Below are 15945 nucleotides of genomic sequence, written 5' to 3'. Positions count from 1 at the left end.
TTATTGCTTTGTTTTTTAGGTCAGTACTCACGATATACTACCATCTTTGCTTCGGCGCAAATTATAAATAATACAACCGGATCCAGCAAATCCCGAATGGGGGAAGATCAGTGATTCCACTACACTGCAGTGTCAGGTTTAATAATGCAATATTAATCCCCTGTCACTCCAACTGCATTATTGCGTTTGCACAAATGCGGGTTAGAGGACGCTGGTGTAGTTGTCATCATCACGGACGTAGAAACGCTTTCGTCATGAGTGTGACTGACTAAATATGAGTTGTAGTTTTAATTGATAAGATAACTTTTTTTTTTATAACAATATATAACAACTTTCTTTATATTAAATATTAGTCATGCTTATTAGACAATATAAATATAATATTTCGACTTTAATGTGCTAATAAGTTTCAGTTTTCGGAGCTTCGAATTTGACAGAGTTGTTTTTCCTACCTGACTATTTTTTTATAATTCCTTAAAAGTCAGTGCTAGCACTTAAGAAGTGTAGTGGCATATATACGTATGTTTTTAGTGGGTATTAAATTCGATTCAGTTTAAAGCCTATCAAGCGTTTTCAGTAAGTGGAGTTTCAGTACCTATTTAAAAAAAAAAAAAAAAAAAAGGTCTCATTTAGATTGTAATTCCCGAACACTACTGCATTACAATTAGTCATTCCGCTGGGGGGAGAGGGGACAACAAAAACTTAAAGCTCAGAGGTGCACGTTATTGCAATCGTAGTTTTTGCTGATTATTAATTACAGAAATTGTTCCTTACATCAATAAAGAACAATTTCAGTAAAGAATTATTACGAGGCTTATTCACTTGGCCATATTGACCTATTTTTTCTGGATCCCCTATGCAGAAAACACTGTTTTGACCTTTTAACCTTACCTGGTCCCATCTATACCTGCTTTGAACCAGATGCCCCCCCCCCCATTTTTAAAAATTTCTTTAAGACATTCTCAGTAAGCCTTGCTTAACTTGTGTCAATTTGTCTTAAATACTGACCTTAGGAAACGATTTAGCCGATGGTGTGCCTAAACAACAACAAAAAAAAAAAAAAAAACCTAAGGCTCAGAGGTTCACGTTAAGAATTATTAATACTGACCTTAGGAAATGACTTGGCTGAGGGTGTGCCTACATTTTTTTCTTTCTATTTTTTACCGTTTTCATACTAAAATTTAAATATATAATTTGACCCATTATATTAAAAAGATTCTTTAAAAAGGTTATTAAAAAGATTCATATTTGGAGTGTAATTAACTATTCAAGGCCCCTTATTTCTGATATTATATGTTTAAATATAATATATTTCTGATATATACCTTCATGCCAATGAAGGTATTAAAATTTTTATATTGAACTTTGCTTGTCAAGTGAGGGTGGGCAGTGTTGTAGTTAATAACAGTAATTGGGATAGGCTACTTCACTAAGAGCTGAAATGTTTGAAGGATAATAGTTAAGGTATAATATTGGTAAATATAAATCCTGCATTTGGGTAACAGTAATCAGAGCTTGATGTGTGGAAATTTGCCTTTAGGCAGTGAATGGTTGATTGCTGGAACAAACTGCCATCTGTCATTGTGGAAGTTGATAGCTTAAATAAATTCAAGGAAGACCTAGACAAATTTTTGGAGGGAATGGATAGATGAAATGGGAAGTGTATTTTTTTCTGCTGATGCTGTATAAACTTGCTTTCTTGCATCATATGCCACTGCTTATGCTAATTTTAAGAAATAAAATTTAAACTATATTATAATATTAATTAAATTTTATAAATTTATGAGGATTATCTTGCCTTCTTATTTTTTATTTATTTATTATTATTATTTTTTTTGTGACCAGTGAGATTTAACCTTTGTTAATTCAATGAGCTTAATGCTTATTTCCATACAAACTTTGCCTTCCTAACAAGTTGCCCTGATATTCTATGAATTTAAAAAAAATAAATTGGCAAAAGACATCTGCCATTTATTTAAAAAGTGAAACAATAGCTAACTAGCAGAATAACCTTTGGGCATTGTAATGACAGGTCCAAAAGGCTAATCATGTTACTTACAAGCATGTTTGAAGGTAATGTTTGTTCTTTTTTATACTCTGTTAAGACCACCTGGCCAGAGGAGTTCATAATAAATCATGAATACAATTGTTAATCATATTTAGCAGTTGTGGGCCTGAACCATGGTCTATTCAAAGAACTTGTGCTATGCACTCTTGCTCATGACCACTCATCTGTTGAGCAACTTGTTGTGAAGGCAAAGTTTGCTCTTCTGTGTAACAGTTTAAGGCCTGCTGGCCATAAAAAAAAAAAAACACACACAAGAGAGGACATAGAGAGTTTAACATTATAACAAAGCAAACTCTTTGGCAGTATTACAATAAAGCAAACTCTTTGGCATAACATTTTTTTAAAAAATCTCTTGTAGAAAAAATGTATTTAGCTATTGATTAAATCTCTATCAAATTCATTGCTAATTTCTGTTGTTTGTATGTAAAGGTTCTATATGTTCTGTAATTGTATGTTTGACAGTGCAGTGTGTTTCTGAGTGCAAAATTTTGAGTTTCCAGACATGACTGATATAGTTCTGCCAATCCACTGGTGAAACCTTTGTTATGGCTGAATAAGATAAATCTTCAACATCAATAAGTTTAAAGGTACAGTGGTCTTAGTGCTCACTACACAGCAAACTCCTGTAATGCATTTCCTAAGTATTGCACTAGTTTCAAACAATTGATATTACTAAAGTGGCCATATGTACCAGTTTGAAGGAGACTGATTACTTGAAATGAAAGCACCTTGCCTGTGTGGGATTACCTGTATACTAAACTGTTTCAATTTGTCACTTTGGTACTTCGATATTTTTGTGATAGTGCAACTGCAAGATTACAAACTCTGAAGAAATGGAAGAGAAAACATCTGTGAAATGTATGATTGTTAGATTTTATTAGTAATAAGTAGATTCTAAATCTTACACAGGTGAAGGGCTTTCGTTTCAAGTAATTTGATAAAGATAGCCTGTGCAACATGCGTGTTAAACGTTATTAGTTTCATAGAGACTGTACCAGTTTCAGATTGTTCTTTCCCCAATGTCCCAAAAGGCTGACTAAACTTAGTATTGGCAAGGAAGCAAGCTTACAGTGTCAGCCAAAAACTTCCCACATCACCTGTCCATTCTCTCTAATAATTTTTCTAATTCTTCCTTGAATTTATTCAAAGTACCTACTTCCACAACACCAGATGGATGTTTGTTTCAACAGTTAGCTATCGTCTGAAAGAAAATTTCCATACATCTTATTCTAGCTCAGTAAGCCATCATTTAACTTATTCAATCCATTCAAACCTTTTAAACACCTCAATCAGATCTTGCAAGATATTGCTCCGTGAATATGCAGTGGTCATTCCCTGACCTTTCCGCATCCTCCGTATTTGGTGGTGATGGGCTCGAACCCCGGTCTAATCAAGAAGTGTGTGCTGCGCACTGCTGCTCCTTCCCACCTGGCTACGGAGGCGCCTGGACCAATAGTAAACAAATAGAGTGCTTTTAATGCATTTAAATGTTATATCCCATGATTATCAATTTCTTTTTTTTGAAAATATATACAAGATGTGTTTCTAATATATACAGTCTCAATCTGATGTTCAGTAATTTTTATTTTGAGCAAAAAGTAGCAGAAGTTTTAGAATCAGATAGGTATTGTCAAACTTTTTTTTTTAAATATGTGATTTAAATGTTATAAATTTCAAAACTCAAACGCTGACAAATGGCATTGAAGAAAGATTGTTTATTAGAAAACAAAGTGGGGGTTAATATCAGCATAAAAACTGGGAAATATTCAATGAAATTACAAGATATATTATGGTTTTGAAGGAACACAAAATGAGTTTATTGATGGTTCAACTGTTGATGATTCTGCTCAGGTGGCTAACAAACTAAATGAGTATTTTGCATCTGCATTCGCACGAGGAGTTATTCAGGGAGGGAATGCCAGAGCTGAATTAAACTCTGACAGTGAGCTAGATGATTTTGTAATAACTGAGAGGAAAGTGGAGGAGAAATTGTTGAAGATAAACATAAAAAGGGCACCGGCGGTGGATGGCATCTATACAGTTATATTAAAGGAGGCAGCAAAGGAAGTAAGCAAACCCTTAGCCATAATTATGAGAGCTTCCTTGGACTCAGGGGAGGTACCCATACTCTGGAGATGTGCAAATGTGACCCCAATTCACAAAGGAGGATCAAAGGGCAACACAAGTAATTATATTTAACCTCAGGGGCTCACATCTGGTGAGTATGGGCTTGGCAAACCCAAGGTCCTAAGCTGGATATCATCATTATTCTCTTTCTTGCTTTCTTGGTGATTCCCTTCTACTTCTCTTTCTTTCTTTCTGTCTCTCTCTCTCTCTCTCTCTCTCTCAGGGTAATGCAGGATTTTTTTTTTTTGGCTGGTGCAGCATAAGCCTCAGGCTTCCTTGCACCATATGGCTAATAATAATAATAATAGATTTCAGTTCTGCAAATTGCAGAACTGAAGTCTTTTTTTTTTTTTTTTTTTTTTTAATGTAAACCCCAAACACGAGAAAAATTTGAACCTATAGTACTTAGTACCATGCTTGGGTTGGAGGTTGAGAAGACGAAAGAAGATATTTGCTGACATTGGACTTGAACTTCTGTAGACTAATTTTCAGGAAATACATATGAAGGAAGGTTGTTCCAGAAAACGGCAGTTGAATGAATAAACAAGGAAGATGAAAAGTTGGTTCTGTGAGTTTGAAGTTGGACAGTAAATGAATGTTGGCTGGTGGCGGCACGTGTTCGGACTGTTTTGAAAGAGAGAGCAGGAATTATAGAAGCCAATTCAGAAGAACAGTGTCCATGGAAGTATCTGTAGAAGAGGCATGCAGCAGAAACAGTACGTCTATGAGACAGAGTGGAGAGACTCTGTTAGAGATGAATCATTAATTAACCTAACTGCCCTCTTCTGAATGGAAGCAAGAAGACTTAGAGAGGTTTTGGGGGCACCACCCCAGATGTGGGAACAATATTCCATGGCAGGGCAGATTTGCTATTTATACAAAGTGAGTAGCTGTTTGGAGCAAAAGAGAAAACCAGAGGAAGCAATATTTGTAATGTGCTTGTGCCAAGAGAGATTAGAAGTCAGGGTAATCCCCAAAAGAGATATATCATTTTGCCTAGAAATCGGAGTGTCACTAAAGATAAGCATAGGAGCAGAAGAATCCTTTTTGCGAGATATAAGACAAGACTGAGTTTTAGAAGGGTTGAAATCAACTAAGTTGTCTTTGCCCCACTGGAGAATTATCTGAAGATTGGCATTTAAGGAATTGGTAGCAGATTTTCGAGAAGTTGAACTGATTTAGCAGTGCAAGGTTTCTCAAAATGGAAAGTAGAATTCAAACGTGCTATCATCGGCAAAACTATGGATAGGATTTCCAGTCAATTGAAGAAGGTCATTAATATACAAGGGGGAAAGAACTGAACCTTGGGGGAAACCGGCATTAGTGGAGAAGTTAGAAGACAGAGAGCCATCTACCATCACCCTCAGTGAGCAATCAGAGAGAACACTGGATAACCAATTACTAAAAACAGTTGGCAAACCATTAGGTGGAAGCTTGTTTAGAAGACCTTTATGCCAAAAACGATCAAAAGCCTGTGAGATGTCAAGAGCAACTACTTGTGTTTCACCGAACCTTTCTATTGAATTAGTCCATAAATGGGTAACATAAGCCAGAATATCACCAGTGGATTGACACTGATGGAATCCATACCGGCGATTGTTGATCAGACGGAAGGTTTTTAGATAGTTTAAAAGTTGGCAGTTAATTGATTTCTCCATTACTTTAGAAAGAGTAGAAGTAATTGCAATGGGACGATAATTGGATGGGAGGGATTTGTCACTCTTTTTAGGACCTGGCTGGATATGAGCAAATTTCCAAGCAGAAGGAAAAACACCTTTGGAATAAGAAAGTGAAAAAAGCCGCAAAGAATTGGAGTAAGTTTAGGAGCATAGGTTTTGAGAACAAGTGGAGAAATACCATTGGGACTTGGAGCTTTCTTAGCATCAAGATTCATCAAAATCCTTCTGACATCCTTTTCACGGAAGACCACAGGAGGCATTGGGCATTGAATGGAGCGTGTTGGGAATGGTGGGAGGTGTTTTACCAAGATCATTAATACATGAGTTGGAAGAAAAATGGGATGCTATCAGGTCAGCTTTATCCTTGGCTGAAGTGACAACAGAACCATCTGGTTTGGACAGAGGTGGGAGCAGAGATGGGCAAAAGTTCCGGCCAATAGCTTTGGCAAGAGACCAGAATGCTCGGCTACCATTAGGGCAAGAAGCAAGTTTTCTACTCTTAGCCTGTTCAAACTCTAGTTTGGACTGATTAATAACTGCTTTACAATTGTTGCAAGCTTTGGTGTAGGCAGAAAATGAAACTGAAGAATTAGAAACAAGCCAATTACGATATGCAACATTCTTCTCTTGAACAGCCTTAGCACATTTATTGGAAAACCAAGGTTTAGATAAAGTACGAGATTTTAAGGTGGAGTGTGGGATAAAGGATTCCATTCCTGCAAGAATAATTTCAGTGACGCGATCTGAGCAAACGTTGACATCAGAAGTTTTGAAACAGTAATCCGACCAAGTAAAAGAAGAAAAGAAATCCTGCAGGTTATCCCATTTTGCATTCTTGTAATGCCAAACCATACGAGGTTGGGAATAGCCATGAGATAAAGGCTCCATTGGAGAAGAGACAATCACCAAGTTGTGATCTGAAGTGCCTAAAGGACCTCTCACTTCGACCGTGTACTTAGAAGGGTTGTTTGTGAGAAAAAGATCAAGCGTATTGGCTGTATGATTTGGATTGTCCGGTATTCTTGTAGGTAAATGAACAATCTGTGCAAGGTCATTAGTAATTGCAAAAGCCTCAGCATCTCGACCAGCTGGATCGGTGTGACTAGAAAACGGAAGCCAGCTGGAGTTCTGAACATTAAAATCACCAAGGAAAATTACCTCACTGTTAGGAAAGTTGGACTGGAGAAAGTCAAGTTGCAAAGAGCGGAGGTCAGAGAGCTCCAAGTGATTAGTGGAGTTTTTTTTTTTTTTTTTTTTTTTTTTTTATGTGAACCCCAAAAACGAGAGGTATTAGGATCTATAGTACTTAGTACCGTGCTTGGGTTTGAGGTTAAGAAGACGAAAGAAGATATTTGTTGACATTGGACTTGAACTTCTGTAGATTGTAATTTTCAGGAAATACGTATGAAGGAAGGTTGTTCCAGAAAACGGCAGTTGAATGAATAAATGAGGAAGATGAAAAGTTGGTTCTGTGGGTTTGAAGTTGGACAGTAAATGGATGTTGGCTGGTGGCGGCACGTGTTCGGACTGTTTTGAAAGAGAGAGCAGGAATTATAGAAGCCAATTCAGAAGAACAGTGCCCATGGAAGTATCTGTAGAAGAGGCATGCAGCAGAAACAGTGCGTCTATGAGAAAGCGAGTGGAGAGACTGTTAGAGATGAATCATTAATTAACCTAACTGCCCTCTTCTGAATGGAATCAAGAAGCCGGAGAGAGGTTTTGGGGGCACCACCCCAGATATGGGAACAATATTCCATGGCAGGGCGAATTTGCGATTTATTCAGAGTGAGCAGCTGCTTGGAAGAAAAGTAACGCCGAGAGCGAAAGGGAAAACCAAGTTTTTTAGATGCAGAGGAAGCAATATTTGTAATGTGCTTGTGCCAAGAGAGATTAGAAGTCAGGGTAATCCCCAAAAGAGATATATCATTTTGCCTAGAAATCGGAGTGTCACTAAAGATAAGCATAGGAGTAGAAGAATCCTTTTTGCGAGATATAAGACAAGACTGAGTTTTAGAAGGGTTGAAATCAACTAAGTTGTCTTTGCCCCACTGGAGAATTACCTGAAGATCGGCATTTAAGGAATTGGTAGCAGATTTTCGAGAAGTTGAAGCTGATTGAGCAGGACAAGGTTTCTCAAAATGGAAAGTTGAATGCAATGTGCTATCATAGGCAAAACTATGGATAGGATTTCCAGTCAATGGAAGAAGGTCATTGATATACAAGAGGAAAAGAGTGGGGGAAAGAACTGAACCTTGGGGGTCACCGGCATTAGTGTAGAAGTTAGAAGACAGAGAGCCATCTGCCATCACCCTCAGTGAGCGATCAGAGAGAAAACTGGATAACCAATTACTAAAAACAGTTGGCAAACCATAAGATGGAAGCTTGTTTAGAAGACCTTTATGCCAAACACGATCGAAAGCCTTTGAGATGTCAAGAGCAACTACTTGTGTTTCACCGAACCTTTCTATTGAATTAGTCCATAAATGGGTAACATAAGCCAGAATATCTCCAGTGGATCGACACTGACGGAATCCATACTGGCGATCGTTGATCAGACGGAAGGTTTCTAGGTAGTTTAAGAGTTGGCGGTTAATTGATTTCTCCATTACTTTAGAAAGAGTAGAAGTAATTGCAATGGGACGATAATTGGATGGGAGGGATTTGTCACCCTTTTTAGGAACTGGCTGGATATGAGCAAATTTCCAAGCAGAAGGAAAAACACCTTTGGAATAAGAAAGTGAAAAAAGGCGGCAAAGAATAGGAGTAAGTTCAGGAGCACAGGTTTTGAGAACAAGTGGAGAAATACCATCAGGACCTGGAGCTTTCTTAGCATCAAGATTCATCAAAATCCTTCTGATATCCTTTTGACGGAAGACCACAGGAGGCATTGAATGGAGCATGTTAGGAATGGTGGGAGGTGTTTTACCAAGATCATTAATACATGAGCTCAAAGAAAAATGGGATGCTATCAGGTCAGCTTTATCCTTGGCTGAAGTGACAACAGAACCATCTGGTTTGGACAGAGGTGGGAGCAGAGATGGGCAAAAGTTGCGGCCAATAGCTTTGGCAAGAGACCAGAATGCTCGGCTACCATTAGGGCAAGAAGCAAGTTTTCTACTCTTAGCCTGTTCAAACTCTAGTTTGGACTGGTTAATAACTGCTTTACAACTGTTGCGAGCTTTGGTGTAGGCAGAAAATGAAACTGAAGAATTAGAAACAAGCCAATTACGATATGCAACATTCTTCTCTTGGACAGCCTTAGCACATTTATCGGAAAACCAAGGTTTAGATAAAGGACGAGATTTTAAAGTGGAGTGTGGGATAAAGGATTCCATTCCTGCAAGAATAATTTCACTGACACGATCTGAGCAAACGTTGACATCAGAAGTTTTGAAACAGTAATCCGACCAAGGAAAAGAAGAAAAGAAGTCTCGCAAGTCATCCCATTTTGCATTCTTGTAATGCCAAACAACACGTGGTTGGGAATAGCCATGAGATAAAGGTTCCATTGGAGAAGAGACAATCACCAAGTTGTGATCTGAAGTGCCTAAAGGACCTCTCACTTCAACCGTGTACTTAGAAGGGTTGTTTGTGAGAAAAAGATCAAGCGTATTGGCTGTATGATTAGGATTGTCCGGTATTCCTGTAGGTAAATGAACAATCTGTGCTAGGTCATTAGTAATTGCAAAAGCCTCAGCATCTCGACCTGCTGGGTCGGTGTGACTAGAAAACGGAAGCCAGCTGGAGTTGTGAACATTAAAATCACCAAGGAAAATTACTTCATTGTTAGGAAAGTTGGACTGGAGAAAGTCAAGTTGCAAAGAGAGGAAGTCAAAGAGCTCCAAGTGATTAGTCGAGTTGGGAGAACGGTAGAGACAACAGATGAATTTGACACAATGAGGTAGAGAGATTTTAAGCCAGAGAAGATCAAAGAGAGGAGATTCCAAATTGCCAAGTCTCTGACAGGGAATATCAGAACGGACATATGCACAAGTACCACCTTTGAGGCGAAAGGAATCATACAGCGAATAATTTGGGCATCTGAGATGAGCAGTAGATGAATCAACCGATAACTGAGATTCTGTCAGAAAAAGTACATGGGGTTTGGCAGACTGCAAGTGGAAATGGACATCGTTGAGATTAGAATTGAGACCACGTATATTTGTGAAATGAATTAGGAAGTCCTTGGGAGGTTTAGATCCTTTCGCAGATAAGCTCTATTAGTTTGACAATTCATGGTGTATTCAATAGTAAGGAAAAGTAGGTGGGACATGCTGTATGAAGTAATGAAATTTTTGGATATGGCGTACATGTGGTAAGAATATACCCAGATCCTTGACATAACGTGGCCTCGACAATGCTCCCCGCATACACACTACTCGGACTCCCTCCAGTCACTATCTGGCAGAGTAGAGGCAGCAAGATTATACACTAGCTGATCCGGAAGCTTCCTAGAGAGTTACCAATAGGTTCAGTCCGGTGTACTAACTAGCGGCCGGCCTGCGAACACCGTTTTAGAGCTGTACCCTCGAAATGTAAGGAATATTGGATCTCGCCACGACGTTCATCAGTTGGGAGAATGATAGACACAACAGATGAATTTGACACAATGAGGTAGAGAGATTTTAAACCAGAGAAGGTCAAAGGGAGGAGATTCCAAATTGCCAAGGCTCTGACAGGGAATATCAGAATGGACATATGCACAAGTACCACCTTTGAGGTGAAAGGAATCATGGAGCAAATAATTTGGGCAAATGAGATGAGCAGTAGTTGAATCAACCGATAACTGAAATTCTGTCAGAAAAAGTACATGGGGTTTGGCAGACTGCAAGTGGAAATGGATATTGTAGAGGTTAGAATTGAGACGACGTGTATTTGTGAAATGAATTAGGAAGTGCTTGGGAGGTTTAGATCTTTTTGCAGATAAGCTTGCTCTATTAGTTCGACAATTCATGGTGTATTCAATAGTAAGAAAAAGTGGGTGGGACATTCTGTATGAAGTAATGAAATTTTTGGAGATGGCGTACACATGGTAAGAATATACCCAGATCCTTGACATAACGTGGCCTAGACAATGCTCCCCGCATACACTACTCTGACTCCCTCCAGTCAATATCTGGCAGAGTAGAGGTAGCAAGATTATACACTAACTGATCCGGATTCCTCCTAGAGAGTTACCAATAGGTTCGGTCTGGTCTGGTGTACTAACTAGTGGCGGCCTGTGAACACCGTTTTAGAGCTGTACCCTCGAAATGTCAGGAATATTGGATCTTGCCACGATGTTCATCATAACCTCAAAAAGTCATCAATCATACTGCATGGTGGAAGAGATAGGGAAGAGTTGACCGGAACTTAGCTCTAGAGACTAAACATGGGTTCACCACTTCAAGCCTCCAATAAGCAAAGCGGTGGTATTGCACCAGTTGATGAGAGTCATCTACCACCTGGTACTGCCTGGTAACATAGAGGGGCAGCATTCCTCCATGTGGTGTGGGCACCACATCTCGACCCCTGCTTAGTTGGTTCACCCCTGGGTGGTCACCCACCATGTACTTGTGCATGGAGGTTATACCCAGGATTACTAACGTACTTCTTGGTAAGAGTATCCTTTTCTTCCCTTCACTAATTGCATTACTCTTTTCATCACCTACATCCAACAGATACACAACCTTCCTAAAATCAGGCTTTTGGACTTGTGTGGAATACTCAAGAAGTGGCTTTACCATTGCCTTTTACATCAGAATAATTACTTCCTTATCCTTGCTGGCAAAATGAGAAATGTTGACTGCACAATTAATCCAGGTCTTTCCATTCTCCACTATCCTGAGTGTGGTACCACACAGTTGAAACATTAATTTAAGATAGGGTGTCCAGATTTATAAAACAAAAAAATGGGACACTCATGGCAAGTTGACATGATTTGACTGTCATACTAGTTAAAGCAATCCTCTTGTACTCGTTTCATGCCAGCTTGCCATAAATGTTTTACTTGATTAAAATTAAAGTAGGTTACTTACATATTTATCGATGTCTTAGTCTCACATTAACATTGTCAAATTGCACAAATCTTTATTGAGCAGATGGTCCAGGACATACACTACTAATATCTGTCATATTTTTTAGATGAATGAATTTCTTCCAAAAGATTTGGCTGTTCCTTTATGAAATTGTAAAAGTCCATACAGGAAATGTTCTCAAAATGTTATTACTTAGTTTAATGTACCGTTATTTTGAAATTTGACTTAAAAAGAATAATAGAAAAGCTTAACTAACAGTACCCACCTCAAATAATGCTCTTACCAACCAAAGACATTATTACGAAAGTCATCTGTTATGACTATTGTCTTCATTTATAGTTCTTCATAGTTTCAACAATTTATATAGGACAACCAGGGGATGAGGTGGTGTACTTCTTCTTCCTTTGGGCAAATTTTAATTACAGGTTTTTAATAATCCCTACTTTATTTTTAAATTCCATTTCTATGCAACTTAATTGAATTTCCACAACTTTGCCTTAAACACCATACAACTAAGCAGATTATTTGAGGTGAGTACCACAGTTAAGTTTTGCTGTTATTCTTTTTAAGTCAAAGTTTTTGTTATTAGTATTGCCTGTACAGTTTCACTGGACAACCCGTTCCTTTTATCAGTCCAAAATGCATTCATTAAAGAAAACACCCTCTCTAATGATGCATTTGTGTCTGGTATTCCTAACACAAAACTTGCAATGTGTATTATGTTCCCAAAACTAATGTCTTCATTGTCTCAGTCCAGCTCTCGCTAGTCGTCACACCATATTTCTTCAATGATCAATCTTAGATTCACATATATTCCTTACATGATTCACTTCATTGAATAGTTCATCTTCATCTATTGCTTTTAGTATATTGGTGTCAGTTTTGGACACACTTGGACAGGCTTGGCCCGGTTTTCTACATATTCTATCATAGAAATTGTTGACAGTTTCAGTAAATTCAACATCTCTGATGACACCATCCTCTATCAGTTGGTTTTTGAGGCCCAGGACAGCAGATGTAAAAATATTTTGCTCCTTTCTATTGAACATTTGTTCTGTCAGGGCAATCAATTCACTGCCACAAAAGTCCTCTCCTTCAATCTTTTTCATAGTGTTATTACACATTTTAAATTAGCATTAGTAGAGGCATATGATGCAAGAAAGCAAGCTTATGCAGCATCAGCCAAAAAAAAAAAAATTCCACTTCATCCCTCCGTTCTTTCGAAATACCTGTCCAGCTGAGCCTTAAATTTATTTAGGCTATCAACTTCCACAACAAGGAATGGAAGTCTCTTCCACCAACCGACTACCTGCTGGCTAAAGGCAAATTTCCGCACATCTGTCCTACCTCTGTCTTTCCTCAATTTGAATTTATGCCCTCTCATGATTATTCTGAGCAAGGGGGAGAATCTCATCAGCATTGAGCATGCTCAAACCATTCAAGACTTTATACACCTCTACCAGATCACCATGCTGGTGCCTAGTCTCCAGACACTGTAATTTGCAAAACTTAAGCCTTTCTATGTAAGAGCAACCCTTTGTTCCATTCACTAATCTTGTTGTCCTTCTCTGTACTCGTTCCAGCAGCTCTACATCCTTCTTGAAATGAGGCCTCCAGACCGTATACAGTACTCAAGGTGTGGCCTGACCATTGCCTTATACAAGGGAATAATCACCTCCTTATCCCTGCAAGAAAAATTCCTGTATGTCATTGACAAGACACCATGAGCTACTCTTGCAGCCTGACTGCACTGCTCAGAGAACTTCATATGTGCCTGCACAATTACCCCCAGGTCCTTTTCATTCTCTACCACTGTCAGTGTAGTACCACAGAGTTGATACGTTGCTCTGGTGTTGCTGTTTCCCATATGTAGTACTTTACATTTGTCAATGTTAAACTTCATTTGCCACCTCTCAGCCCATCTGCTCAACCTTTCCAGATCCTGTTGCAATAGCATAGCATCAGTAGTGTCCTTAACAACCCTGCCGACCTTTGTATCATCTGCAAACTTGGACATTAAGCTTGATATACCATCATCAATATTATTTATAAATACAGAAAACAATAATGGACCCAACACTGAACCATAAGGGACTCCACTAATAGCATTAGTCCATGATGAGCAGTGTCCATTGATTACCACTCTCTGTCTTCTCCTACTCACCACCCCTTTATCCATAGCAGCAATTTGCCTCCAATGCCACACTGCTCCAATTTGTGCAGCAGTCTTCCATGTGCAACAGTATCAAAAGCCTTTCTAAGATCCAAGTATATAATATCAAAGTTATTCCCTGCATCATAGTATCCGATCAAATTGGTCAGGCAAGACTTCCCCTTAACAAAACCATGCTGTGTCCGAACTATAACTGAAGTCTTCACTAGATGATCCTGTAGTGCTTCTTTAACCAGTGCCTCCATTAATTTTCCTGGAACAGAAGTTAAACTCACAGGTTTATAATTACTTGTGTCAGCCTTTGATCCTCCTTTGTGAATTGGGGTCACATTTGCTTATCTCGAGTCTATGGGTACCTCCCCTGAGTCCAAGGAAGCGCTCATAATTATGGCCAATCGTTTGCTTACTTCCTTTGCTGCCTCCTTTAATATAACTGGATAGATCCCATCCACCCCCAGGTGCCTTTCTTGTGTTTATCTTCAACAGTTTTTCCTCCACTTGACTCTCAGTTATTACAAGATAATCTAGCTTACTGCCAGAGTTGAGTACACCTCTGGCATTCCCCTCGCTGAATAACTCCTCGTGTGTAACTGTCGATGCAAAATATTCATTTAGTTTGTTAGCTACCTGAGTAGGATCATCAACAGTTGAACCATCGATATCAAATGGACCAATCTGATTCATCCCCCTTCCTTCTAGAGTTTACATAAGTAAAGAACATTTGCTGTTTTTCTTTGCGTTCCTTGCCAAAGATTACTCGTAATCTGCCTTCACCTGCCTTAACCTCCTTTGTAACTTGGTTACAGATCAACTTATATCTATCATAGGCTTCTGTGTCACGTGTTAATTTATATGTACCCCATGAATTTTTCTTCTCTGCCATATGTCTCATTAGTTCATCTGACATCCATTTAGGCCTAAACCTTGAACAATATTTCTTAGTTGGAATGTAAAGCCTAGTAGCTTCCAAGATAAGTTCTTTGAATGCTTCCCATTTTGAATTTGCTGTTGGTAACATCATCCGTTGGTCCCACTGTATAGAATTTAAATACTGTGTCAGACCATCGTAGTCGCCTTTACGAAAGCAGTAATCCTTCCCTTTACCCCTGATGGTAGTTACCTCTTTGAGTAAATCCCACTTCAGCAGACTGTGATCACTGCCACCTAGTGGTGCTTTTATATGCAGATTCTTAATGCATGAAGAATCACTACTGATAATCAAATCAAGAGTATTACTCCCTCTAGTTGCCTCCCGAACATGCTGATGTAGAAAACAATCATCCAATAAATCCACAAAAGCCTTGCTAGTGTGTGAGTGACCAGCCCACAAATTCCAGTCAATATCTGGAAAATTAAAATCCCCCATTATAATACTCTCTGATTTACTGGCCCATTCTGTTTCCCCGTACAGTTTCTTATTATACTCATCAGTCATTAGGCCTATAGCACACTCCTACTCTCAATTTTGCTCTCCCAATGCTTATGTCACACCAAACTGACTCGACACTGCACTGTCCAGCGATGTCGACTGGCTTCACTTCTTTGGATTTTATGTCTTTCTTATTTAATAGCATAACCCCTTCTCCCTTCCTATCCTGTCTGTCCTTTCTGTAGATGTTGTACTCCCCAAATTCCAGTTCTGCATTCCTTATATCTGTGTGACACCAGATCTCTTTTATCCCAACAATATCCGCCTTTGATGCTTTGAGCAATATCTCAAATTCAGCAAATTTATTTACCAAACTCCTAGCATTGGTGTACATGCAAGTATACATGCACCTGTTCCTATTCTTAGCTACCCTAACCAACCCATGTGTTTACTTGTACTGTAGTGACTCCCAGCAGTATCTGAAATATCCTGTATCTTGTTTTCCAGGCTTC

General features: G+C 38.8%; 1 protein-coding gene across 1 annotated transcript in view; it reads left to right on the top strand.

Moving 5' to 3' along the window:
- Positions 1-343: 343 nt before the first annotated feature.
- Positions 344-15945, top strand: part of Vps2 (vacuolar protein sorting 2) — a 35186-nt gene continuing 19584 nt past the window's right edge. The window contains exon 1 of the mRNA XM_090380030.1: positions 344-576. The gene's annotated coding sequence lies outside the window, so the exon portion shown is untranslated. The remainder of the gene's footprint in view (positions 577-15945) is intronic.

The sequence above is a fragment of the Mastigoproctus giganteus genome, chromosome 8 (assembly GCF_048544385.1).
Source record: "Mastigoproctus giganteus isolate SK-2022 chromosome 8, ASM4854438v1, whole genome shotgun sequence".
NCBI classification, from domain to species: domain Eukaryota; kingdom Metazoa; phylum Arthropoda; class Arachnida; order Uropygi; family Thelyphonidae; genus Mastigoproctus; species Mastigoproctus giganteus.
This window is presented reverse-complemented; position numbering and strand designations above follow the sequence as displayed.